Below are 27517 nucleotides of genomic sequence, written 5' to 3'. Positions count from 1 at the left end.
ACAAAAGGGGGTCCAACTAGCAAGGTGTACCTAATAAAGTGGCCTGTGAGTGTATATGTGCAGCCACTAATCAGCAGCTCTACCTAGGTATATTTTTCAACAAAAGAATACAAAGAGAACAAAACAAATTAGATACTAGAAATAAATTGGAAAGTTGTTTAAAATCACATTTTCTATCTTTATCATGAAGGAAACATATTTGTGATTCATGTCCCTTGAAGTGAGTTTTAGAAGCAAAACAAGCCACAATTGGGGTTTTAGACAAACGCAAAGATTTGGAGATTTGAAAAACATTTTGCCTTACTAATGAAGATATTCCAGTTGATTCATTACAATGAACAACTTAATAATTAACAAGTTTTCCTTGTACAATAAACCTATTTCTGAAACCAACTTGCTATCATTTAAAGAGACAGTGAAGTTAGTTTAGGATTCAGACAATTTTAAATAATAATAATAGCAATTTCCAACTTACTCCTGTTATCAAATTGGCTTAGTTTTCTTAGTACCATTTATTTAAAGGGACAGTCAAGTATAATTTAAACTTTTATTATTCAGATAGGACTTTTAATTTTAATTGACTTTCCAATTTACTTTTATCATCAAATTTGCTTTTTTCTCTTGGTATTCTTAGTTTAAACTAAACATAGGTAGGCTCATGTGCTAATTTCTAAGCCTTTGAGGGCTGCCTCTTATCACATGCTTTTTAAATCTCTTTTCAACACAAAGAGACAGAAAGTACACGTGGGCTATATAGATAACACTGTGTTCAGGCACAGAAAGTTATTTAAGATCTATTACAATACAATGCTAAATTTAAGACAATAGATAATAAACAGTCACAGTCATGTGATCAGGGGGCTGGAAGAAGGTTCCTAGATACAAGGTAATCACAAAGGTAAAAAGTACATTAATATAACTGTGTTGGTTATGCAAAAACTGGGGAATGAGTAATAAAGGGATTATCTATCTTTTAAAACAATAACAATTCTATGGTTGACTGTCCCTTTAAGAGCATACTTAGGTAGTTTCCCAAGCAGCAACACAGTACTTGGAGCTAGCTGATGATTGGTGGCTGCCCATATGCCTTTTGTTACTAGCTAACTATATGTGACGTGCTGGTTCCCAGTAATGCCAGTGCCTGCCCCTGAGCCTACTCTTCAGCAAAAGGATAAAAAAAAAACACTAAAAATATTATAGTGCATAAGTGGAAGATCAAAAATCAAAGAAAAAAATATTTACTAGCAATAACCAAGTCAGTTATACCACAGTAAAGAAATGCCACTACAATAAAGTAAATTTTTATAACAGAAGCAATTTTGACTTTACCGTCCCTTTAAGACGATATTGCTTCACTCCTTAATTATAATTATTAGAAAGAATGTATATTGTAGCTGCACGTTTACTTGCCCGTAGGTTATAAACTTATAATAAGATGAATTAATATGTGAGTTCATCAAAATCTGTTTATTAATCTAAAGGTAAGGCCCTTTTATTTCAAATTAGCTCAATGCTTTCATTTGTAATACACATTGGGTATTTGCTTCAATCACAAAATAAATTCATTATTTTAATGCATGGGCTTAAATCCTGTATTTAACTTCTTTGCTTCCTGAAAATTCAGAAACAATTGTTCAACCGGATTAATTTAAATAATTTTTCAGTGGTCCGGTGTAATTTGACTCAAGTCAGTGTAAGAATAATTGGTTTCAGAGCATAGGGATGAAATACTTAGAATAAGGTTCATTGTAAGGAGATTGAACAGATGATTCCACTTTTTAAAATCTTACACAATATTAAATTGCATTAGAAAAACAATATATATAAATAGAAACGTATTATTTCAAATAAATTAAATTACGCCAGCGAATATATACGGCACATGTTTTGTTTAAGCCTTTAGCTTGTTGATTTTTAGTAACTTCAGATTTGCTATTATGTAAGAAAGGTCATTTAAAGATGTCATATGTTTGTTTATTCTCTGCTGAGCAAAATATTCAGTCATTTAGTTTTCTGTGGAGGTAGCAAAAAAATGTAAAGAAAGATAGTGTTTTGTAAATAAAAACTTTTATAATAAACATAAAAGTGTATAATGTGCTTTTTCACCTACTCAGCCAGCTCAGAAATAACTACTGTTATTAACCAAAATTGGAGTTGATCACAATCTATCGGCTGAGTAAAAAAGGGAGCTTTTCATTTCCAATCCCGTTAACATAAGTAGCCTTATGGCTCTTTCCCGCATCCTTCCGTTGTGTTTTTGGATCCTTGCTAAAAGCCCAATTTTACTATGGGGCAAAGAATTATCGGTGATTATAATCCATTCTTGAAAAACCTTTCAACACCTTTTTTGAGGTCATATCTTACACCTCTAGGCATTTGATAAAGCCTTAAAATGGCATTTTGGGTGCATCTGTGTATTCCACTGCTAGTTGAGAACATTATACGATCTTGCAGTTGTATAAAAGACTCTGAGATGGCAAAAGGAGACATTGTAGAGGTTTATTAACATACATGGTATTGATTCACTAAAGCTCTATACATCACTATTGTATAGTTTGTATACAATGGATAGTGCACACATTTACTTATGTATATGTGTTGTGAAGTGATATTCTGTACAGCTAAGGGGGTCTGTAGGAAAAGTAACATCATCACCCCAGCATCTGCAAATGGCGTGGAGCAGTCTCTTTCTTTTAATGTTTGATTGACTGATTCTAAGTCACACTTGCACTGTTGTGATTGTCACTACCAACACTGGCGTATTCTTGCTACTTACTGATCTTTAGATCATTTGGGAAAGTAAGCCTTGTCTGCTGCACTTGTTTTTTTAATAGACAAACTCCACCCACTTTCCTTATGTGGAAGAGCCAGTCAGTACTGTTTTTTTATTTTTCTAGTTTCTTATTTGACAATCTCTGCTGATGCCAATTACCGGTAGATATGTGGCAGGGTTAGGCTTGTGGAGCCTGTCATGAGTACTTAGAATTCTCAGAATTGGAGAATTCTTAATTTTTCACAATTAAAGGGGAGCAAAATAAGAAATGAAAATATATTGCTAATGTGTTTTTGATATTTATAACTAAACATTTTATTATACAGCCATTAAAATAATAATTAATTTTAAAACATCCCTTTAAATGCCTACTGGATTAATTTCTAATGTGGGCATTTTATAATGAATATTAAGCAGTTTGTTTCATTACCCAGTCTGCTTCCAGCTGCATCACTTTTGTTAAAACGTAAAAAAATAGGCTTTGCTACTACAGCTAATTGGGGGCTATTAAATCTTGAGTCATTATTGCTAACCATGACAACACTCATGTGTACTTGATGCCGTAAGGATGAAAAGAAAAAAATAAGCACATTCTCCCACAAGCACTTCAGAGCAGACCACCTCTCCTAAGGGAATTAAATGAATGCATACATTTACTTGAAGCCTTCTACTGCAGACCCATCTATAGGGTATTTGTAGGTAGCAGCTGATATCTAAAGATGGGCAGAAGTTTGCAATACTGGTGTAAGATTTTTCCATTTTCCCCATGAATAGCAGGGATGACGGTCTCAAGTTAAAAGAATTGTGTAAGTGCGTTTTGCCCATTTGTATTCAACACCAAAAAAGTGGTCTCAAATACAAAATTTGAATTTTGCATGTTTTAGTCATAATTTATCTAAAACAGATTTGAAAAAACATAATTTATGTAAGAACTTACCTGATAAATTCATTTCTTTCATATTAGCAAGAGTCCATGAGCTAGTGACGTATGGGATATACATTCCTACCAGGAGGGGCAAAGTTTCCCAAACCTTAAAATGTCTATAAATACACCCTCACCACACCCACAATTCAGTTTAAAACGAATAGCCAAGAAGTGGGGTGATAAGAAAAAAGTGCGAAAGCATATAAAATAAGGAATTGGAATAATTGTGCTTTATACAAAAAATCATAACCACCACAAAAAAGGGCGGGCCTCATGGACTCTTGCTAATATGAAAGAAATGAATTTATCAGGTAAGTTCTTACATAAATTATGTTTTCTTTCATGTAATTAGCAAGAGTCCATGAGCTAGTGACGTATGGGATAATGACTACCCAGAAGTGGATCTTTCCACGCAAGAGTCACTAGAGAGGGAGGGGATAAAAATAAAGACAGCCAATTCCTGCTGAAAATAATCCACACACCCAAAATATAGTTTAATGAAAAACATAAACAGAAGATTCAAACTGAAAACCGCTGCCTGAAGTACTTTTCTACCAAAACAACTGCTTCAGAAGAAGAAAATACATCAAAATGGTAGAATTTAGTAAAAGTATGCAAAAGAGGGACCAAGTTGCTGGCTTTGCAAATCTGATCAACCGAAGCTTCATTCCTAACGCCCAGGAAGTAGAAACTGACCTAGTAGAATGAGCTGTAATCCTTTGAGGCGGAGTTTTACCCGACTCGACATAGGCATGATGAATTAAATATTTCAACCAAGATGCCAAAGAAATGGCAGAAGCTTTCTGGCCTTTTCTAGAACCGGAAAAGATAACAAATAGACTAGAAGTCTTTCGGAAAGACTTAGTAGCTTCAAATTAATATTTCAAAGCTCTAACAACATCCAAAGAATGCAACGATTTCTCCTTAGAATTCTTAGGATTAGGACATAATGAAGGAACCACAATTTCTCTACTAATGTTGTTGGAATTCACAACTTTAGGTAAAAATTCAAAAGAAGTTTGCAACACCCGCCTTATCCTGATGAAAAATCAGAAAAGGAGACTCACAAGAAAGAGCAGTTAATTCAGAGACTCTCTGGCAGAAGAGATCGCCAAAAGGAACAAAACTTTCCAAGAAAGTAATTTAATGTCCAATGAATGCATAGTTCAAACGGAGAGCTTGAAGAGCCCCCAGAACCAAATTCAAACTCCAAGGAGGAGAAATTGACTTAATGACAGGTTTTATACGAACCAAAGCTTGTACAAAACAATGAATATCAGGAAGATTAGCAATCTTTCTGTGAAAAAGAACAGAAAGAGCAGAGATTTGTCCTTTCAAAGAACTTGCGGATAAACCTTTATCTAAACCATCCTGAATAAACTGTAAAATTCTCGGAATTCTAAAAGAATGCCAAGAAAAATGATGAGAAAGACACCAAGAAATATAAGTCTTCCAGACTCTATAATATATCTCTCTGGATACAGATTTACGAGCCTGTAACATAGTATTAATCACAGAGTCAGAGAAACCTCTTTGACCAAGAATCAAGCGTTCAATCTCCATACCTTTAAATTTAAGGATTTGAGATCCTGAGGAAAAAAGGACCTTGCGACAGAAGGTCTGGTCTTAGCGGAAGAGTCCACGGATGGCAAGAGGCCATCTGGACAAGATCCGCATACCAAAACCTGTGAGGCCATGCCGGAGCTATCAGCAGAACAAACAAGCATTCCTTCAGAATCTTGGAGATTACTCTTGGAAGAAGAACTAGAGGCGGAAAGATATAGGCAGGATGATACTTCCAAGGAAGTGATAATGCATCCACTGCTTCCGCCTGAGGATCCCGGGATCTGGACAGATACCTGGGAAGTTTCTTGTTTAGATGAGACGCCATCAGATCTATTTCTGAAGCTCCCACTATTTGAACAATCTGAAGAAATACCTCTGGTGAAGAGGACCATTCGCCCGGATGCAACGTTTGGCGACTGAGATAATCCGCTTCCCATTTGTCTATACCTGGGATATGAACCGCAGAGATTAGACAGGAGCTGGATTCCGCCCAAACCAGAATTCGAGATACTTCTTTCATAGCCAGAGGACTGTGAGTCCCTCCTTGATGATTGATGTATGCCACAGTTGTGACATGTCTGTCTGAAAACAAATTGAACAATTCTCTCTTCAGAAGAGGCCAAGACTGAAGAGCTCTGAAAATTGCACGGAGTTCCAAAATATTGATCGGTAATCTCACCTCCTGAGATTCCCAAACGCCTTGTGCCGTCAGAGATCCCCACACAGCTCCCCAACCTGTGAGGACTTGCATCTGTAGAAAATTACAGTCCAGGTCGGAAGCACAAAAGAAGCCCCCTGAATTAAACGATGGTGATCTGTCCACCCACGTTAGAGAGTGTCGTACAATCGGTTTTAAAGATATTAATTGAGATATCTTTGTGTAATCCCTGCACCATTGATTCAGCATACAGAGCTGAAGAGGTAGCCATGTGAAAACGAGCAAAGGGGATCGCGTCCGATGCAGCAGTCATAAGACCTAGAATTTCCATGCATAAGGGCTACCGAAGGGAATGATTGTGACTGAAGGTTTCGACAAGCTGAAAATCAATTTTAGACGTCTCTTGTCTGTCAAAGGACAGAGTCAATGGACACTGAATCTATCTGGAAACCCAGAAAAGGTTACCCTTGTCTGAGGAATCAATGAACTTTTTAGTGAATTTGATCCTGCGCAACCATGATCTTGAAGAAACAACACAAGGTCGCTTCGTATGAGATTCTGCTAAATGTAAAGGACTGAGCAGAGTAACCAATGATATCGTCCAAATAAGGAAATACCACAATACCCTGTTCTCTGATTACAGGACAGAAGGGCACCGAGAACCTTTGTAAAATTCTTGGAGCTGTAGCTAGGCCAAACGGGCAGAGCCACAAACTGGTAATGCTTGTCCAGAAAAGAGAACCTCAGGAACTGATAATGATCTGGATGAATCGGAATATGCAGATATGCATCCCGTAAATCTATTGTGGACATATAATGCCCTTGCTGAACAAAAGGCAAGATAGTCCTTACAGTTACCATTTTGAACATTGGTATCCTTACATAACGATTCAATATTTTTAGATCCAGAACTGGTCTGAAGGAATTCTCCTTCTTTGTACAATGAAGAGATTTGAATAAAACCCCATCCCCTGGTTCCAGAACTGGAACTGCATAATTACTCCAGCCAACTTTAGATCTGAAACACAATTCAGAAATGCTTGAGCTTTCACTGGATTTACTGGGACATGGGAAAGAAAAAATCTCTTTGCAGGAGGGTCTCATCTTGAAACCAATTCTGTACCCTTCTGAAATAATGTTCTGAATCCAAAGATTGTGAACAGAATGATCCAAATTCTTTGAAAAAAACGTAACCTGCCCCCTACCAGCTGAGCTGGAATGATGGGCCGCACCTTCATGTGGACTTAGAAGCTGCTTTGCTTTTCTAGAAGGCTTGGATTTATTCCAGACTGGAGATGGTTTCCAAACTGAAACTGCTCCTGAGGATGAAGGATCAGGCTTTTGTTCTTTGTTGAAACGAAAGGAACGAAAACGATTATTAGCCCTGTTTTTAACCCTTAGATTTTTTATCCTGTGGTAAAAAAGTTCCTTCCCACCAGTAACAGTTGAGATAATAGAATCCAACTGAGAACCAAATAATTTGTTACCCTGGAAAGAAATGAAAGTAGAGTTGATTTAGAAGCCATATCAGCATTCCAAGTTTTAAGCCATAAAGCTCTTCTAGCTAAAATAGCTAGAGACATAAAACCTGACATCAACTCTGATAATATCAAAAATGGCATCACAGATAAAATTATTAGCATGTTGAAGAAGAAAAATAATATTATGAGAATCATGATCTGGTTACTTGTTGCGCTAAAGTTTCCAACCAAAAGTTGAAGCTGCAGCAACATCAGCCAATGATATAGCAGGTCTAAGAAGATTACCTGAACACAGATAAGCTTTTCTTAGAAAGGGATTCAATTTTCCTATCTAAAGGATCCTTAAACAAAGTACCATCTGACGTAGGAATAGTAGTACGTTTAGCAAGGGTAGATATAGCCCCATCAACTCTAGGGGATTTTGTCCCATAAATTCTAATCTGTCAGACGACACAGGATATAATTGCTTAAAACATTTAGAAGGAGTAAATGAATTACCCAAATTATCCCATTCTCTTGGAAATTACTTCAGAAATAGCACTAGGAACAGGAAAAAACTTCTGGAATAACCACAGGAGATTTAAAGACCTTATCTAAACGTTTAGAATTAGTATCAAGAGGACCAGAATCCTCAATTTCTAAAGCAATTAGTACTTCTTTAAGTAAAGAACGAATACAATTTCATTTTAAATAAAATATGAAGATTTATCAGCATCAATCTCGAGACAGAATCCTCTGAACCAGAAGAGTCATCAGAATCAGAATGATGATGTTCATTTAAAAATTCATCTGTATAAGAGAGAAGTTTAAAAGATTTTTTATGTTTACTAGAAGGAGTAATAACAGACATAGCCTTCTTGATGGATTCAGAAACAAAATCTCTTATGTTATCAGGAACATTCTGAACATTAGATGTTGATGGAACTGCAACAGGTAATGGTACATTACTAAAGGAAATATTATCTGTATTAACAAGTTTGTCATAACAATTAATACAAACAACAGCTGGAGGAATAGCTACCAAAAGTTTACAGCAGATACACTTAGCTTTGGTAGTTCCAGCACCAGACAGCGATTTTCCTGAAGTATCTTCTGACTCAGATGCAACGTGAGACATCTTGCAATATGTAAGAGAAAAAAACAACATATAAAGCAAAATTGATCAAAATCCTTAAATGACAGTTTCAGGAATGGGAAAAATGCCAATGAACAAGCTTCTAGCAACCAGAAGCAAAGAAAAAATGATACTTAAATAATGTGGAGACAAAAGCGACGCCCATATTTTTTAGCGCCAAATAAGACGCCCACATTATTTGGCGCCTAAATGCTTTTTGGCGCCAAAAAATGACGCCACATCCGGAACGCCGTCATCTTTGGCGCAAAAGAATGTAAAAAAATGACGCAAACTTCAGGCGACACGTATGACGCCGGAAACGGAAAAGATTTTTTGCGCCAAAAAAGTCTGCGCCAAGAATGACGCAATAAAATGAAGCATTTTCAGCCCCCCGCAAGCCTAACAGCCCACAGGGAAAAAAAGTCAAATTTTTTAAGGTAAGAAAAATAATTGATTCAAATGCATTATCCCAAATATGAAACTGACTGTCTGAAAATAAGGAATGTTGAACATCCTGAGTCAAGGCAAATAAATGTTTTGAATACATATATTTAGAACTTTATAAACAAAGTGCCCAACCATAGCTTAGAGTGTCACAGAAAATAAGACTTACTTACCCCAGGACACTCATCTACATGTTTGTAGAAAGCCAAACCAGTACTGAAATGAAAATCAGCAGAGGTAATGGTATATAAATAAGAGTATATCGTTGATCTGAAAAGGGAGGTAAGAGATGAATCTCTACGACCGATAACAGAGAACCTATGAAATAGACCCCGTAGAAGGAGATCACTGCATTCAAAATAGGCAATACTCTCCTCACATCCCTCTGACATTCACTGCACGCTGAGAGGAAAACCGGGCTCCAACCTGCTGCGGAGCGCATATCAACGTAGAATCTAGCACAAACTTACTTCACCACCTCCATAGGAGGCAAAGTTTGTAAAACTGAATTGTGGGTGTGTGAGGGGTGTATTTATAGCATTTTAAGGTTTGGGAAACTTTGCCCCTCCTGGTAGGAATGTATATCCCATACGTCACTAGCTCATGGACTCTTGCTAATTACATGAAAGAAAGTATATATTATGCCCGCATCTGAGAATTCAAAGAATGAACCAATCTTACAGCTGCCATTATGGCTTCAGTGCAATTCTGTGCTGGCAGCAAATGAGTTAAAGGACCACTAAACACAGTAAAAATGGCATAATCAATACACGCATAATAAAATATAATGCAAAAACACAGTTTTAATTTCAAATGAGTAGTAAAAAAAATTCTGACAAATGTCAAACAGCTAGATTACGAGTTTGGTGTTATGAGTGAAAAAGCAGCGTTATGCTTCATAACACTGCTTTTTCCCTAACACCGCTATTACAAGTCTTGCAGGTATAGGTGTACCTTTTTCAATGGGACTTCCATAGCGCCGGTATTACGAGTTTGCCTGGGAGGCCAAAAAGTGAGCGGTACACTCTATAACCACAAGTTTCGTACCGCCATCTAAAGTCAGTAGTTATGAGTTTTACGTTACAAAGCTGTAGCATTAAACGCATAACTAAAGTGTTAAAGAGTACAACTAACACCCATAATCTACCTATCAACCCCTAAACCGAGGGTCCTCCTGCATTGCAAATACTAAAATGTATTAACCCCTCTTCCGCTGCTCCCTGACATCGTCGCCACTATAATAAACCTATTAACCCCTAAACCGCTGCCCTCCCGCATCGCTAACACTACTTAAATATTATTAACCCCTAATCTGCCGTCCGCCCACACCGCCGCTATAATAAACCTATTAACCACTAAACCGCAAGCCCCCCACAACAAAATATATTAAAGTAAACTATTAACCCCTAAACTTCTGGCTTCCCACATTACTACATAAATATATTAACCCCTAAACCTAACCCTAATGTAACCCTAAGCATAAGTCTAACCCTAACCCTAACACCCCCCTAACTTAAATATAATTAAAATAAAGCTAAATAAACCTTACAATTATTATCTAAATTATTCCTATTTAAAACTAAATACAAACTTACCTGTAAAAAAAACCTAAGCGAATACACTGGATGAACCAATGACAAGAGGCATATATTTGCAACCATCAGCTTGGTCCTAGTAGTGCACTGCTGCTCCTAAGCTTACCTAGGTATACTTTGCAATGAAGGATAACAAGATAACAAAGTAAATTAAATAATAAAGTAAATTGGAAAGTTGTTTAAAATGTTATGCTGCATCAGAGTCATGAAAGAAAGAAAATTGGGGTTCATGTCCCTTTAACACCTTAAGCCTAACTACATAGATTTACGTCATGTGATACATAGCCAATCGTACCGCATAACGTAGCTCTATGTCACAGCTTCAGGAAGCTCTAGCACTTCTGTTACCATGTGAGGTGCAGATTGCCAGATCGTTACAAACAGTGACACGCACTGTGTCACTGTCTGTAATGATCTCCTTTGGTGTGGGCGGGAGGTGTGGTAGGGAAGGCAGGTGAGGCAGGTAGAAGGCCCATCGGCAGACAGGAAGGGAGGTGGAGGGAGTGGTAGGGGCCCTAAATTGCAGAAAAAAATATTTTGAAGGGAGTGGGAGTGATGGGCGCTACTCTACAGAAAACAGTTTGGGATGTGCGGTGGGGGTCCCTAAATAACAATCGTTGGGCAGCGTGTAGGGGGGGACCACTACACTATATAAAAAAATACATTATAAATAAATAAAAAATATAATTAAAAAAATCTATAAATTGTGTGAAGACAGGCAGCTTTCAGTACATAAGATGTCCGCCATTAGTGGGAGGGTTAGAGAATGGTTTGGGAGTTATCAGCAAGGTGAGGGGGTTGAGGAAGGATCACTACATTGCAGAACAATTATAATAATAAAAAAAACCTCTAAACTAGACTGTCTGTCTGCCAGTACCTAATATGGTGGGAATGTGTGTGTGTGGGGGAGAGGGGCTGTTTGGGAGGGAACAGGGAGGGTTTAGGATGGTAATACCTACATTACTATACTATTTCCCTTACTAGCTATCTAATTAACCACTACACTGCTAGAATTTCAAAAGTTTGGGTGCACAGCTGCAATTAGCTGTCTTCTAACTACTAAAAAACAATGGCATAGCCATGCATGACTGTTATTTTGGAACAAAGGGGATCCCAGAGAAGCTTTTTTCAAACCAGTTGTGTTATGCTTGCACAAGTGGTATGTAAATAATTTCAGTGAGTACCCAAAGTTTGTGAAAAAAGTTTAAAAACATTTTTTTTAATATGATCGCATTTGGCGGTGAAATGGTGGCATGAAATATACCAAAATGGGCCTAGATCAATGGCCTTGGGTTGTCTACTTTAAAAATATGGAGTTTTGGTAAATAAAAATAAACAAGCTCTATTTCTGTTTTTAATTGGAGTGATAGCAAAAATACTAAGAATTCTCCAGTATTTTGGGCAAGTTTTTCTCTGAAATTCGTGGTAGCGAAGGGTTTTATGTACATAGCCAAGGAGATTTGAATTAAAAGGCTTAACTAGAGACTTGGATACTGGTGTTTAAACCCAGGATTGGTAAGTTAAATCAAATTTACAGATATCATAATATATTTTAAGTTCATATTACTTCTTACAAAAACAAATGTGGATGGTGCACAAAAAAAGGATAAAAAGTCCAGTTAATCCTGCTCAGCAGGAGAACATTGTCTAGAGCTTCAAAATCAAGCTCTAGATATATAGGCCTCTAGTTATTCAAGCTCCGTAATTTGCTTGCATTCGTCACGGCCCAATACGCTTGCCTAAGCTAGCCTCACATCACCCGCCACGGGCCCTGAATACACTCGGCCAAAGTTTTTAAAAAGGCTGTCCAAAAGCCGTGCACCAAGTACGGGGGCATGAGCAGCAGACTGTGATAGTTATCACACATCAGATCGCTGCTGCTCTTCGGCTTTTCTACAGCTTTATTAATACCCCTGTCACTAAGCACCCACACTAGTACTATACTGTTCTACCCCCTATAACCGGCACCCCCGGAGCCCCCTGCAACTAAATAAAGTTTTCACCCCCCTAAAAACTCCGCTCCTAGACCCCTCCGCAACTATAATAAATGTATTAACCCCTAAACCGCCGCTCCCGGACCCCGCCGCCACCTACATTATACCTATAACCCCTATCCTGCCCCCCCTATGCCGCCGCAACCTATAATAAAATTATTAACCCCTAAACCTAAGTCTAACCCTAACACCCCCCTAACTTAAATATTAATTAAATAAATCTAAATAAAATTACTATTATTAACTAAATTAATCCTATTTAAAACTATATACTTACCTTTACAATAAACCCTAATTTAGCTACAATCTAACTAATAATTATATTGTAGCTATTTTAGGATTTATTTTTATTTTACAGGCAAATTCAATTTATTTTAACTAGGTACAATAGCTATTAAATAGTTTATTAACTATTTAATAGCTACATAGTTAAAATAAAGACAAATTTACCTGTAAAATAAAAACTAACCTAAGTTACATTTACACCTAACACTACACTATCATTAAATAAATATTCCTATTGCAAACTAAATACTTACCTGTAAAATAAACCCTATATAGCTACAATGTAATTAATAATTACAACAATTTGTAGCTATTTAGAATTTATATTTATTTTACAGGTAACTTTGTATTTATTTTAACTAGGTACAATAGCTATTAAATAGTTATTAACTATTTAATAGCTACCTAGATAAAAGAAATACAAAAATGCCCTACCCTAATCTAAATTGCAAAAGTTAACAGCTCTATTACCAGCCCTTAAAAGGGCCTTTTTGCGGGGCATGCCCCAAAGTAATCAGCTCTTTTGCCTTTAAAAATAAATACAACCCCCCCAACATTAAAACCCACCACCCACATACCCCTACTCTAAGCCCCCCCAAACCCCCCCTTAAAAAAACCTAAAACTAACCCCCTGAAAGATCTCCCTACCTTGAGTCGTCTTCAGCCAGCCGGCCACCGATGGAACAAAGAGGACATCCGGATCGGCCAAAGTCATCATCCAAGGGCGCTGAAGAGGTCTTCCATCCGATAGAAGTCTTCATCCATGCGGGCGTCTTCAATCTTCATCCATCCGGAGCGGAGTGAGCCTTCTTCAAACGAGCTGATGCAGAGCCATCCTCTTCCAACGATGCCTACCCGACGAATGGATATTCCTTTAAGTGACGTCATCCAAGATGGCGTCCCTCGAATTCCGATTGGCTGATAGGATTCTATCAGCCAATCGGAATTAAGGTAGGAAAAATCTGATTGGCTGATGCAATCAGCCAATCAGATTGAAGTTCAATCCGATTGCTGATCCAATCAGCCAATCAGATTGAGCTTGCATTCTATTGGCTGTTCCGATCAGCCAATAGAATGTGAGCTCAATCTGATTGGCTGATTGGATCAGCCAATCAGATTTTTCCTACCTTAATTCCGATTGGCTGATAGAATCCTATCAGCCAATCAGAATTTGAGGACGCCATCTGGAAGACCTCTTCAGCGCCCCTTGGATGATGACTTTGGCCGCTCCGGATGTCCTCTTCTGTTCCATCGGTGGCCGGGCTGGCTGAAGACGACTCAAGGTAGGGAGATCTTCAGGGGGTTAGTGTTAGGTTTTTTAAGGGGAGTTTGGGTGGGTTAGAGTAGGGGTATGTGGGTGGTGGGTTTTAATGTTGGGGGGGTTGTATTTTTTTTAAAGGGAAAAGAGCTGATTACTTTGGGGCATGCCCCGCAAAAAGCCCTTTTAAGGGCTGGTAATAGAGCTGCTAACTTTTGTAATTTAGCATAGGGTAGGGCATTTTTTTATTTTGGGGGGCTTTGTTATTTTATTAGGGGGCTTAGATTAGGTGTAATTAGCTTAAAAATCTTGAATTTTTTTTTATTTTTTGTAACTTAGTTTTTTTAAATTTTATGTAACTTAGTTTTTTTAATTTTTTGTACTTTAGTTAGTTTATTTAATTGTATTTTAATTGTAGGTATTTGTAGTTAATTAATTTAATTTATTTAATGATAGTGTAGTGTTAGGTTTAATTGTAACTTAGGTTAGCATTTATTTTACAGGGAATTTTGATATCTTTTATCTAGGTAGCTATCTACCTAGTTAAAATAAATACAAAGTTACCTTGTAAAATAAATATAAATCCTAAAATAGCTACAATATAATTATTAATTACATTGTAGCTATATTAGGGTTTATTTGTACAGGAAAGTATTTAGTTTTAAATAGGAATAATTTATTAATGATAGTGTAGTGTTAGGTGTAATTGTAACTTAGGTTAGTTTTTATTTTACAGGTAAATTTGTCTTTATTTTACTAGGTAGCTATTAAATAGTTAATAACTATTTAATAGCTTTTGTACCTAGTTAAAATAAATTGAAATTGCCTGTAAAATAAAAATAAATCCTAAAATAGCTACAAAATTTAGTTGTATTTAATTAATATTTAAGTTAGGGGGGTGTTAGGGTTAGGGTAAAACTTAGGTTTAGGGGTTAATAATTTTATTATAGTGGCGGCATTGTAGGGGGGGGGGGGGGCAGGTTAGGGGTAATAAATGTATTATAGGTGGCGGTGGTGTAGGGGGGGCAGGATAGGGGTTAATAGGTATTATGTAGGTGGCGGCGGGGGCCGGGAGCGGCGGTTTAGGAGTTAATATAATTATTATAGTTGCGGCGGGGTCCGGGAGCGGCAGTTTAGGGGTTAATATAATTATTATAGGTTGTGGCGGGTCCGGGAGCGTCAGATTAGGGGTTAATAAGTTTATTAGAGTGGCGGTGGGCTCCGGGAGCGGCGGTTTAGGGGGTTAATGGGTTTTTTAGAGTGGCGGTTGGGCTCCGGAGCGGTGGTTTAGGGGTTACCATGTTTAATGTAGGTGGCGGCGGTGTAGGGGGGCAGATTAGGGGTTAATAGGTATTATGTAGGTGGCGGCGGGGTCCGGGAGCGGCGGTTAGGAGTTAATATAATTATTATAGTTGCGGCGGGGTCCGGGAGCGGCAGTTTAGGGGTTAATATAATTATTATAGTTGTGGCGGGGTCCGGGAGCGTCAGATTAGGGGTTAATAAGTTTATTAGAGTGGCGGTGGGCTCCGGGAGCGGCGGTTTAGGGGTTAATAGGTTTATTAGAGTGCGGTGGGCTCCGGGAGCGGTGGTTTAAGGGGTTACCATGTTTAATGTAGGTGGCGGCGGTGTAGGGGGGCAGATTAGGGGTGTTTAGACTCGGGGTACATGATAGGGTGTTAGGTGCAGACGTTTCCCATAGGAATCAATGGGATGTCGGGCAACAGCGAACATGAGCTTTCGCTATGGTCAGACTCCCATTGATTCCTCCAGGGCGGCGGATTGAAAACCAGGTACGCTGGGCTGGAAAAGTGCCGAGCGTACCTGCTAGTTTTTTTATATCTCCCAAAAGTAGTCAGATTGTGCCGAACTTGCGTTCGGAACATCTGGTGTGACGTAAGAATCGATCTGTGTCGGACTGAGTCCGGCGGATCGTTGCTTACGTCACTATATTCTACTTTTGCCGGGCTGTAGTGCTTGATAACTACAGCGAATCAGCCTCGCCACAAATACGGTGCGGAATTCCAGCGTATTTGAGGTTGACGGCTTGATAACTAGAGGCCATAGGCACAGGAAGCTCCAAATAGGAGGCAAAGCAAAGAAGGATGTTCCAGCTCCAAAGGATGAATCAGAAGTGGTTAAAAAGTAAAACACATTTATTAAAAACAAGTCACAAGTCATATAATGAGACTGTCCCAATCATAGACTACTACAAGCAAAAGACTGTGTGTATCACAATGTCAAATGAATGCTTTGTTAGTCCGGTAAGGAACAAGGCTCTGCCCCTTTTGTGACATCACATTTCCAATGATCGTTTCACCAATCACAACTTGGCTTTTTCAAGGATGACTACAAGTTGGTCCTGATGACCTTTTATAGTTGTAACTCCACTTCTGATTTGAAGAATCAAGGACCCAATCAGAAATGGAGTTACAACTATAAAAGGTCATCAGGACCATCTTGAAGTCATCCTTGAAAAAGCCAAGCTGTGATTGGTGAAATGATCATTGGAGTAGTGACCGTCACAAAAGGGGCAGAGCCTTGTTCCTTACCAGACTAACAGAGCATTCATTGGACATTGTGATACACACAGTTAGAACTTCCGGTATTGTTCGCAGAACCCGCGAACCGCGCGAGACCGCCATTGAATTCAATAGGCAGGCGAACTTTAAAACCTACAAGGACTCTTTCCTGGCCACAATAGTGATGGAAAAGTTGTTTCAAGGGTACTAACACCTGGACTGTCGCATGCTGGAGGGGGATCCCTGCAAAACTCCCATGGAAAATTACATAGTTTATGCAGGGAGTCTGCTTTTAAGCCATAATGGGTCTAAATCAACTAACATTCCCAAAGTGGCTGTCTCAAAACATCCCGGACAGAAGATAGATTGATAGATAGGATAGATAGATATACATAGATTGATAGTTAGATAGAATCGATAGAAGAGAAATACATATATTTGTTAGATATATAATTACCCTAATAAAGTCTAATAATTAAACATGCGTTCTTGGACCCAACTAGCTTGTGTTAATTAGTACTTTTCTTAGCACTTTAATCCCTGTCCCCCCCCCCCCCCCCTATCGGGGGTGTTCTATATGGCCTGCCAGATTACCCTGAAAAATTATAATAATAAGACATGCGGTCTGCTACCTATTTTAACTAGGTTGTGTTTTAAGTACTACCATTCTTAGGCACTTTAATCTCTGTAACTCCCCCTATTAGTGATGATTGACAATTTTTGCAATACTGTTAACAGAAATATGATTGCTGACAACAATTGGCTAGGTGGGGCCTGGCTCACAGCAGGCTACAAGGCAGGAGGAAAGTGCTATTCAATGGCACCAGCAAACTGAGGATTCAAATCACAACAACTATTACAAAAAATTTTAATTTTTAATTATTAGAATACTGTCACAACAAATATGATTGGTGTAAATATTTTTTAAGTAGGCCTGGCACACAGGCTTGGAAGGCTGTAGAAAAGTGCAATTCTAGGGCACGAGCAAACTGAGGATTAAGATCAACACTAAAAAAATTTTTTATTTAAATTAATAACTATACTGTCTGTGACAACAATTATGATTGTGTAAATAGTTGGCTAGACGGCCTGGCACAAAAGGCTGGCAGTAGCAGGCAGGAGGTAAATGAAATTCAATGGCACTAGGAGACTGAATATTTGCAGTCCAAAAAATTATGATTTATTTTTTTTAATTACTGTTACAAGAATTGTGATTGGTGCCACTAATTGGCAACTTGGGCCTGGCAGACAGGCTGACAGATATGAGTCGTGGATGATAGGTAGGGCAGCAATTGAACACAGTATGCTGTGTAAGTGACAAAAACACAGGACTGATAGAAAATTAAGTTACATTACACTAGCAAAATATTTTAAAATTTTAGATTTTAAATATTAAAATTATGTTAAGAAGTGCAATGCACATATGACTCTATGAGTGGTTCGCACTGGCTTGGCTGCTACATAGGGCAGCAATTATAACAACAGTATGCTGTGTAAGTCAGATAGACAGTTAGGCACAGGCCTGATAGAAAATACAATTAGATTACACTAGCATAATGATTTAAAGGACTTTTTTTTTGGAAATTTTAAGAAAAAGGTTAAGCACATACATGAGTCCGTGGCTGATAGCCTTGGAAGGGGCAGCTATTAAAAACAGTAGGCTCTGTAAGTCGGATACACACACGCCTGATAGAAAATACTATTAGATTACACTAGAAAAATGATTGAAATTATTTTTTTGGGGGGGAAATTAAAAAAGGTTAAACACATATGAGTCGTGGGGCTCATAGACTAGGGAGGGCAGCAAGTAAACATAGTAGGCTCTCTATGTCAGCAAAACACACAGGCCGGATAGAAAATTATATTAGATTACACTAGCAAACAAATTTAAACTTTTTTTTTTATATTAAAATTAAGGTGAAGAAGAATAGATATGAGTGCTGGGTGGCTGCCTGGCACAGACCAATTAACCAAAAGACTGAAAAAAAAAAAAGAGGTATATTAATGCTGCCTGACAGACACAGGCATGATAGTAAATGTAATTAGATTATCACAGGCATGATAGTAAATGTAATTAGATTACACTAGCAAAATATTTTTTTTTTTTTTTTTTTTTTTTAAATTTAAAATAATGTTATAAACGGATATTAACACTGGTGGCTGCTGGCTGGCACAGAGCAATGAACCAGAGTATATGCTGTGTGACACTGGCCTGATAGAAAATGAAAAAAAAATTACACTAGAAAAATAATTAAATTTTTGGGTTAGCTAAATTTAAACTAATGTTGTTAGGGAGATATCAGTGGTGCAGTAGTCACAGCATATGCTGTGAGCCTTAAACACACAGCTGAAAGCCAGGCAAATGCTAATAAAAAAAAACCAAAAAAAAAGAAAACGGCATGAAATATAGCCCTAAAAAGGGCTTTTTGGGTGCTGTGCTTGCAGCAGAGATGAGTGGAGTCCTTCTGGACTGTAAATACACTAGCCTAGCTATGTTTTTCCTATTAATGTCAGGAGCAAAAACACAACACGTCCTCTCATTAAAAAAGCAAGGTCGTTATGAGTCTAAAATGGCGGATTCCGAGTAGCTGGGAGTGTCTGTGAGGGAGTGTCTGATGTTGATTGGCTCTAATGTGTCAGGCGGCTGTGACATAAAGGGTCAAAGTTTCCACAATGATGACACATAGGGGCGGATCGAACATCGCCATGTGTTCGCCCACAAACGCGAACAAGCTATGTTCGCTGTGAACCGTTCGCGGGCGAACAGTTCGGGACATCACTACACACAGTCTTTTGTTTGTAGTAGTCTATGATTGGGACAGTCTCATTATATGCCTTGTGACTTGTTTTTAATACATTTGTTATACTTTTTAAGCACTTCTGATTCATCCTTTGGAGCTGGAACATCCTTATTTACCTTGCCTCCTATTAGGAGCTTCCTGTGCCTATATATGTAGAGCTTGATTTTGAAGCTCTAGACAATGTTCACCTGCTGAGCATTACCACCATGATTAACTGGGACTTTTATCCTTTTTTGTGTACCATCACATTTGTTTTTGTATTTTATTATTTCTTATATTGTGATTTAAGCAAGTTTATATATTGTTTTTTTGTTCTTTCATATTACTTCTTATTTAACAGTTTTTGTTTTTTTTGCAGAAACATCCGACTAATCTATTGAACTTCAGTGGCTATGTAACAAAGATGGCAGAGCAAGGTGAAGCAGTAGATTTTGGAATTTGCATGCCCCGCTGCGTAAGGTGAAAGTAAAAGGAGCACATTTGAATTGGATCACAGCTGAACTCATTCAAATGTACCCGTCTCATTCAAATGTACCAGTTTCGGGATTCATTGTGGTCAAAGTTCAAGCATACTGGCTCTATGAACTATCACTGTGTATATAGACAATGTCGAAATATATGCACTAAACAAACAAAATTGACCAAGGCCCAATATTTCTGTAAAAATCTGAACAATAACATATCAACCCTAGAAAGTTTTGGAAAGTCATAAATACCTTACAAACTCCACCAATCTACTCCCAACCATCCACTGTCAAAGGGGACAACCAAACCCTGCAACTTCCCTTAAAAGTAGCAAATGCCTTTAACAATTATTTTGTCGGATGATCCACCCCCCTGATTGACAAACTAATAAATGACACACATCCTGAAACTACAAATGATGATCAGACCCCACTAAATCTGCAAAGACCCAATATAGAGAAGTTCAATTTTAGAATTGTACCCATTAATGTCATTTAGAAAGAACCTCAATAATCTAAAAATGAAAAACCAGTCTGGATCTGATCACATCCCAGCAATGCTGTTGAAGCTCAGTGCGCTGGTGATTGCTAAACCTGTCACAACCATAATTAACAAATCCTTGGTGTCTGGATACATACCCAAACTTTGGAAGACTGCAAGAGTAGTGCCTATCCATAAAAGTGGTGAGATAACCTTGGTTTCTAACTATCGCCCAATATCATTGCTCCCAGCATTGTCAAAAATCTTAGAAAAATGTGTCCATACGCAACTATGTGATTATTACCAACAATCTCACTATCTGACCTCTGATCAATCAGGATTTCACCCAAATCACTCCACTACAACTGCCCTCCTAAAAGTTTGCAACGACATCCAAACTGGCATGGAACAAGGAGACCTAACTGGAGCTATTTTCCTTGATTTTATAAAGGCCTTTGAGACAGCAGACCACGACATTCTACTGCTCAAACTAAAAAACTCAGGTATTGGTGATCGTCCGCTAACCTGGTTTCAATCATATGTATAGGATCAATCACAATTTGCCTCCGTTTCTGACAGTGGCTCCCTCCCTCTCCTATTCATGTGTGGTGTTCCCCAAGGTTCCATTCCCGGCCCCCTACTATTCACATTATTTATAAATGATCTGCCTAATGTCTGCAAATCCTCAACTGTACGCAGATGACACGGTAATCTATGCAAACAAATCCGATCTGCCACAGCTTGAAGCAGTGCTCCAAGACCAGTTCACAGAGGTAGAAAAGTGGATCTCAAAAAACAAACTCTTCCTAAACACTGACAAAACTGTCACAATGATCTTTGGAATGGTACCTAAATTACACAAACTACAAAATTCCCATCTATGCATCAAAACAAAATCAAATTGCACACTGACCGTAGTCCACTCTTTCAAATTTGTGTATGTTGTTGGGCCCCAATCTCTCTTTTGCCCTCCAAATAGAAAAACTTCATCCAAAACTAGGTTCCCTGTACAGAAACAAATCCTGCCTCAGCCCTACAGTAAAGGAAAAGATTGTACAGCAAATGCTGATGCTAATTATGGATTATGGGGATGTAGTATATGCACCTGCACTGCAAACTCACCTTAATAAACTTAATACATTGTATAACTCGTTCTGCTGTTTTGTACAACAATGTAATTACAGGACCCACCATTGTGACATGCTAAAAGAACTAACTGTCGCTGGAATACCAGACGCACCCTTTATCTTTCCAGCCTTGTGTTTAAGAGCTTTTCTGGGAAGCTCCCACCCTACCTGAGCAGAATGCTCTCCCCGGCTATTTCCACCTCCTATAACCTCCGATCCAGTACCAGCACATTATTTAGCTTGCCTCAATACAAAAAGAAAGCAGCTCAATCCTCTTTTTCCTACAGAGTAATACAATTATGGAATGACCTCCTGCACACTTTCAAACCCTCCCCAAGCCTAATATCATTTAAGAGATCCCTCTCTACATATCTCAAAACAGAATGCACCTGTCATGGTTGATTATATATTTCCTACCTGTTCTATGTTAAATTTCTGCATATATTTTGTATTATTATTGTTTTTGTATTATTTTATTGTACCCTATTGTATTAATGCAATGTTTTGTGGACCCAGAATATACTTGAAAACAAGAGAAATCTCAATGTATCCTTCCTGGTAAAAATTTTTTTTAAATAAATAAATACATTTTAGCAAACCTTTTGACACCTTCCCACACAATAAAACTAGTTAATCAACTACGTTAAGTCATAATTCAGTCAGAAAAGGAAAATTTAAACAACTTTCCAATTTACTTCTATTTTCAAATATATTTTGTTCTCTTGGTATTCTTTGTTGAGAGTAAACCTAAGAAGACAGATAACTTAGGAACTTGCACATGTCTTTAGCATTCTGTGGTAGCAGTGTTGTAACACTTTTACCAGATGGTTATAGACATGAGCACACTCCTGAGCAAACGTAGGATTACTCTTTAACAAAAACATACCACAAAAACTAAATAAAACTGATAATGAAAGTAAATTGGAAAGTTGTTTAACATTTTATGCTCTATCCAATCACTTTAACTTTAATTGTGACTTTAATGTCCCTTTAAGTAGAATTGCTAAATAATGCATCAGTACAACAGGTAAGGCCAGTATAATGCTTGGTTGGAATAGTGCTCTGTACTGCTCTGCACTTGGTGCTAAACCTCCTCACAGCACTCAACATCAGACAGGAGACAGTGAGCTCAAGATGTCTAGTGACTCTAACCATCTTCATCTTATTATGTCATGGGGGCTGACAGGTTGTTCTAAGAATGAATCAAGCTTACACTTCAAGAAGAGCTATGGACAACCCTAATGGGACCTTTTGTTTATATCTATCCATCAAACATGTTTCTATCTTTCAATCTTTCCCCTACAGCTCCTTACCTTGCTTAAAGAGATATAAAATCCAACATTTTGTCCGACGCCTCAGAGGAGGCGTACGAGTTAAGGAGCAGCGGTCTTAAGAGTTTACTGTGTGATAGGTCAAAAAATTGTTGATAAAAGGTTGACACTTTGAATAGTAAAATAAAAGGTTAATGCCTTGAGCCATCTGCCCCCAATTATTACTATAATACCTAACAAACTAATAAAGGGTATATCTGCAGGGGCGGAACTACCATTCGTGCAGCAGGTGCAGTGGAACCGGGGCGATGGAAACAGAAAATAGATGACCAAGCTGAAAGGGAGACACACTCTTCTGAAACTGAATGGTGAAACCTGATTCCTGGGCATAAGCTAGACTGGCAAAGCTAGAAGAGCATGGGATTTACTGATATGCATCACATAAGTCCTTATTCATGACTGGAAATGCTCAAAGAGTATGTACATTTTAAAAACATATTTATCAAGCTGTAAATGGCCTCATTACATCCACTGCCCCCCAAATGCATTCTCTTGTGAATAACTGTCATACTGTCATGAGGAGCAGATACAGAACAATTCATAAGTGAACATATTTTGAGGTCAATTTTAATGTTTTCAATAGGTTTATATATATCTCTATCTTTCTATCTATCTCTCTATCATCTATCATCTATTAACTATCTATCTATCTATCTATCTTTCTATCTATCTATCTATCTACACACATAAGTACATAAGTGATGCTCAATACACTTAAAGGGATTGCATACCCTAATTTTGTTCTCCCATTTAATTTGTTCCCACTGATCCAATTTACCTGTTGGAGTGTATTACATTGTTTAAAAATAGCTCATTTAGTTTTATTTCAGCATTTGAAATAGCTGATTAATTTAAGTTTCTATACTAAAGTATTGGCTATAGAGAAGCTGTGTAAACATAGCCAGCAGAAAAAATTACACTCCCAGTTGGGTTTAGAAGAGAAAAAAAACATTAATTTTCAATTGTTGGGCTTTGGTATACAGACATAGATAATATAATGAACCATATGTTTTTTACAGAAAGTGATAAAATAAAGAGATCTGCTCTTCCTACAAGAACAACCAATTTTAATGGTAGGTGGTTTAAAAAACTAGCTATTTCATATACAAAAGTAAACCTAAAGATGCATTTTCTTATACATTTTATACTCTGCAGCTGATATAACGATTCATTAGAACCACATTAAGGAAAAAACTATTTTACAGTATACTGTCCCTTTAATACTGCAAGCTACAACCTGAAACATGTAAAGCAAGCAAAGCAGAAGAGTTGCTGGAGATAAGCAGATTAAACTTCTGTAGTAAGTGCTCAGCTAGAGGCCAGAATTAGTATGGAATGCATTATAAAAATATATATATCACAATACCAAATGGTATTCACAACTATTCCTGTCAGGTGACTAATTTGAGCAGCATGGCCCACGTCATTTCAGTTATTTAGTTCCATGCATCAATTTTAACTTGGTCCTAACAATTTATTTTGGGGGGAAACAGATAACAATTATAAATCAACTTTACAGTGTAAAGAGCTACACCACACAGATGACTACGAGACCTGAATGCTTGAGTTTATAGAGGCAAGGATGTACTATAGAAAAAAATGCAACTATATATATATATATAGGGAGACTAGAGAGAAATGCACTCACAGGAACGAACAACCAGCTCAATATCATTGTTAGCCTGATCTATGGCTATTCACCACCTGGGTGCAACTTCTTTTAGCCCAGTAATGCTTTTCACAGAGTAGAATTCTCCTGTAGTATATCAGTCTGACCCCGCCCATTACGGCCAGTCCAGCGCCGAAATACCAGGCAACTCCTCTCTGAACAAGGAACACAGCAACCCCAGACGATCGTTTCGGTGTGTGTGTGTACATTGAGAAAGAATAGAATAATCAATTAAATGACATTCACAGCATTATTTTATTGACCTTTCTTTAGCATTGTTTTATATTGTCCTTCTTGTTTCTTTTTAATTAATATAATAATGTAATCCTCCCCTGTTACTTTAATAAGGAGTTGATATTGATATTTATACAATAGAAAGATTCCCAGAGATATTCTTTTGTGAGTATATATATATATATATATATATATATATATTAATTAGTCTGTTTGTTATTCATAGTTTATGAAGCAAATTCACATTCATAATTTTCTGTTTGTCTTTGCTTAATTTACAATTTGGAAGTTTAAAACTCTGTGGGCTTAATTTAGCATTTGTTGGGGAGACGAGCAGCAGCCTTGTGGCGAGTGAGTAGCAGTATGCTGCCCGCATTTAACATTGCACAGCAGACAATTGTGTGCAAGAGGGGGCTGTCAATCATCCTTATATGATCTGATTGGGATGATTGCAATCCTACACCTTTAGTGTCACAGAGAGGTCAATTGTTGTGGTCTTAAATACGCCGGTACTTAACTAGCGCCGGGGGCTCAGAAACTGCTACCACAGCTTGATAAATGGGGCCCTATAGATTTAAATTTTTTAAGGCAGATTATTGCCTATTTGGCTAGTGAGCATAATGAAAAAGTTTTATAATTAAAGTAATTCTGTATATGGATAAACCATCTAAATAAGACAAAATCTAACAAACATGAAGACCTCATTGAAAACAGAAAACAGACAAAAAAGGTTACAAAGCTCACCTCTAATCTAGTGGGCCTAACTGTCATTATTTTTTTTAGATTAAAGGATTACTTTCTGTTATAATTTTTAAGCTAAACAACTAACATATTAAAGTTAATAAACATTAATTAAAACCTACTGACCTATATTTTCTCCAAAACGAAGTTTCATAACGTTCTAAAAGTTATATCTTTTATTCGCCGATGATGTCACGTTATCCTGCCCACTATTTTCAGCACTGCATGTTCAAAATACTTAAACCAATAACTTTGTGTTTAAAACGCCATTTTGAAACCTAGGTATTGTAAACGGATTGGTACAGAGCAAAGGATACCCACGGAGTGGGTTTGGAAAACAATTAAATTTGCAGACAAGATTTCTGATATACGGTAGATATGTTAATGAAATGCTATTGATAAAAAGCGTATTTGGGGTAGTTAGTTAGTAACAGGCATAGAAAATATTTACTTACAGTGGCCCTTTAATAAGCAGTTGGAAATAAGAATAATACATGCAACATCCTCTAACCTTTGGGAAATAGTAGTATCATACTAACTTTAAAATGGTTTCTACCTTTATTAAACATTCTTGATACATAGGAATTTACAATGCAATTCCATTAACGGCTTTGACTTCTATATTGGCTAATTTACATGTAATTTACATGAGTAAGTCCATGAATATTTTTTCACTGTTTTCAATATCAGTATTTTATGTACTAACAAATCTGTAATATCATCATAAAAGTCAATTAGGTAGATAACAATCTTTATTCTTTAAGGTTACCTACCTTGTTATATACAGAGTCATCTTAAGACCATTGTATATACACATACATTACATGTTCTGAAACACAAGATCACATTAACTAAGCTGCCCCTTATTTTGGTAGTACTTTGACTTTTGTCCTCCTGCAAAGGCAGTAGTTAGGTTTATGTTTGCTTCAATATACCCACTGTGTATATTGAGGTCCTTGGCAAGAAGTCAAAACAGTGATGCCATCCCAACTTTGTAAAATGTACTATGTATGTAATAGGCACAGAGCTTTTCTCTTTCTCCAACATAGGATTGCAATCATCCTGATCTAGTAAAAACAATTCTAAAAGGTTGTGTGTGATGTCATATCATTGATAACGTAATTAAAAAGTTAAATAGGGAGCAAACTTCATGTCTCTTCTGGTGTTTATTTATATGAGTGAGAGTCAGTCACTTTAAAAAAATGGGTTTTTTTCAACATTGAATTATACAATGTACAATTTATTTTACTGCTTGTATAACATTATATCATGTTCGTACGGTTGCCAGTATAAATCCTCACAATGTGTTGGTCCCTGACCTGTTTTATGTATTTATGATAGCCCATGTCAAGCCTATTATACTTTTGGATTCCTTTGTAAACCTGAAAGTGATTTGATTAGTTTCTACAGTAGGCACCAGTAAGTGCAATAATTAAAGACCATAACTGCATTTGGTTTGAAAACAAAAATCTGTGCTGATAATAAAAACATGCCTTGCATTCCTTCAGTGCTGGTTACTTGTTTAAGTCTGTGTTTTTACATAACCACACAAATGTAATATTTTGTACGTTTTGGAAAATATCATGTTTTACAAAATTCCTTAATTTGTAATGTTTTCACAAGAGTTAATTTTGCCAAAAAGGACTTATTCTGCTCCACAACTGTAAGAAATACTGACTCAAGACATTGTGCTGTGTGGGTTCCAAGGGCCGACTCAAGACATTGTGCCGCCTGGGTTCCTAGGGCTGACTCAAAACACTGTTCTGCCTTGGTCCCCAAGGTTGACTCAAGTTATTGTGCTGCCTGGTTTCCAAGGGCTGACTCAAAACATTGTAATGTCTGGGTTCCCAGGGCTGACTTGAGTCCCAAGGCTGACTCAGGTCATTGTGCTGCCTGGGTTCTGAGGACTGACTCAAGACATTGTGCTGCTTCGGTTCCCAGAGCTGACTCAAGATATTGTGCTGCCTTGGTTCCAAGGGCTGACTCAAGACATTGTGCTGCCTGGGTTTCCAGGGTTGACTCAAGACTTTGTGCTTCCTAGGTTCCAAGGGCTCACT

Source organism: Bombina bombina, chromosome 2, assembly GCF_027579735.1.
Source record: "Bombina bombina isolate aBomBom1 chromosome 2, aBomBom1.pri, whole genome shotgun sequence".
In the NCBI taxonomy this organism is placed as follows: domain Eukaryota; kingdom Metazoa; phylum Chordata; class Amphibia; order Anura; family Bombinatoridae; genus Bombina; species Bombina bombina.
Note: the sequence above shows the minus strand (reverse complement) of the source record.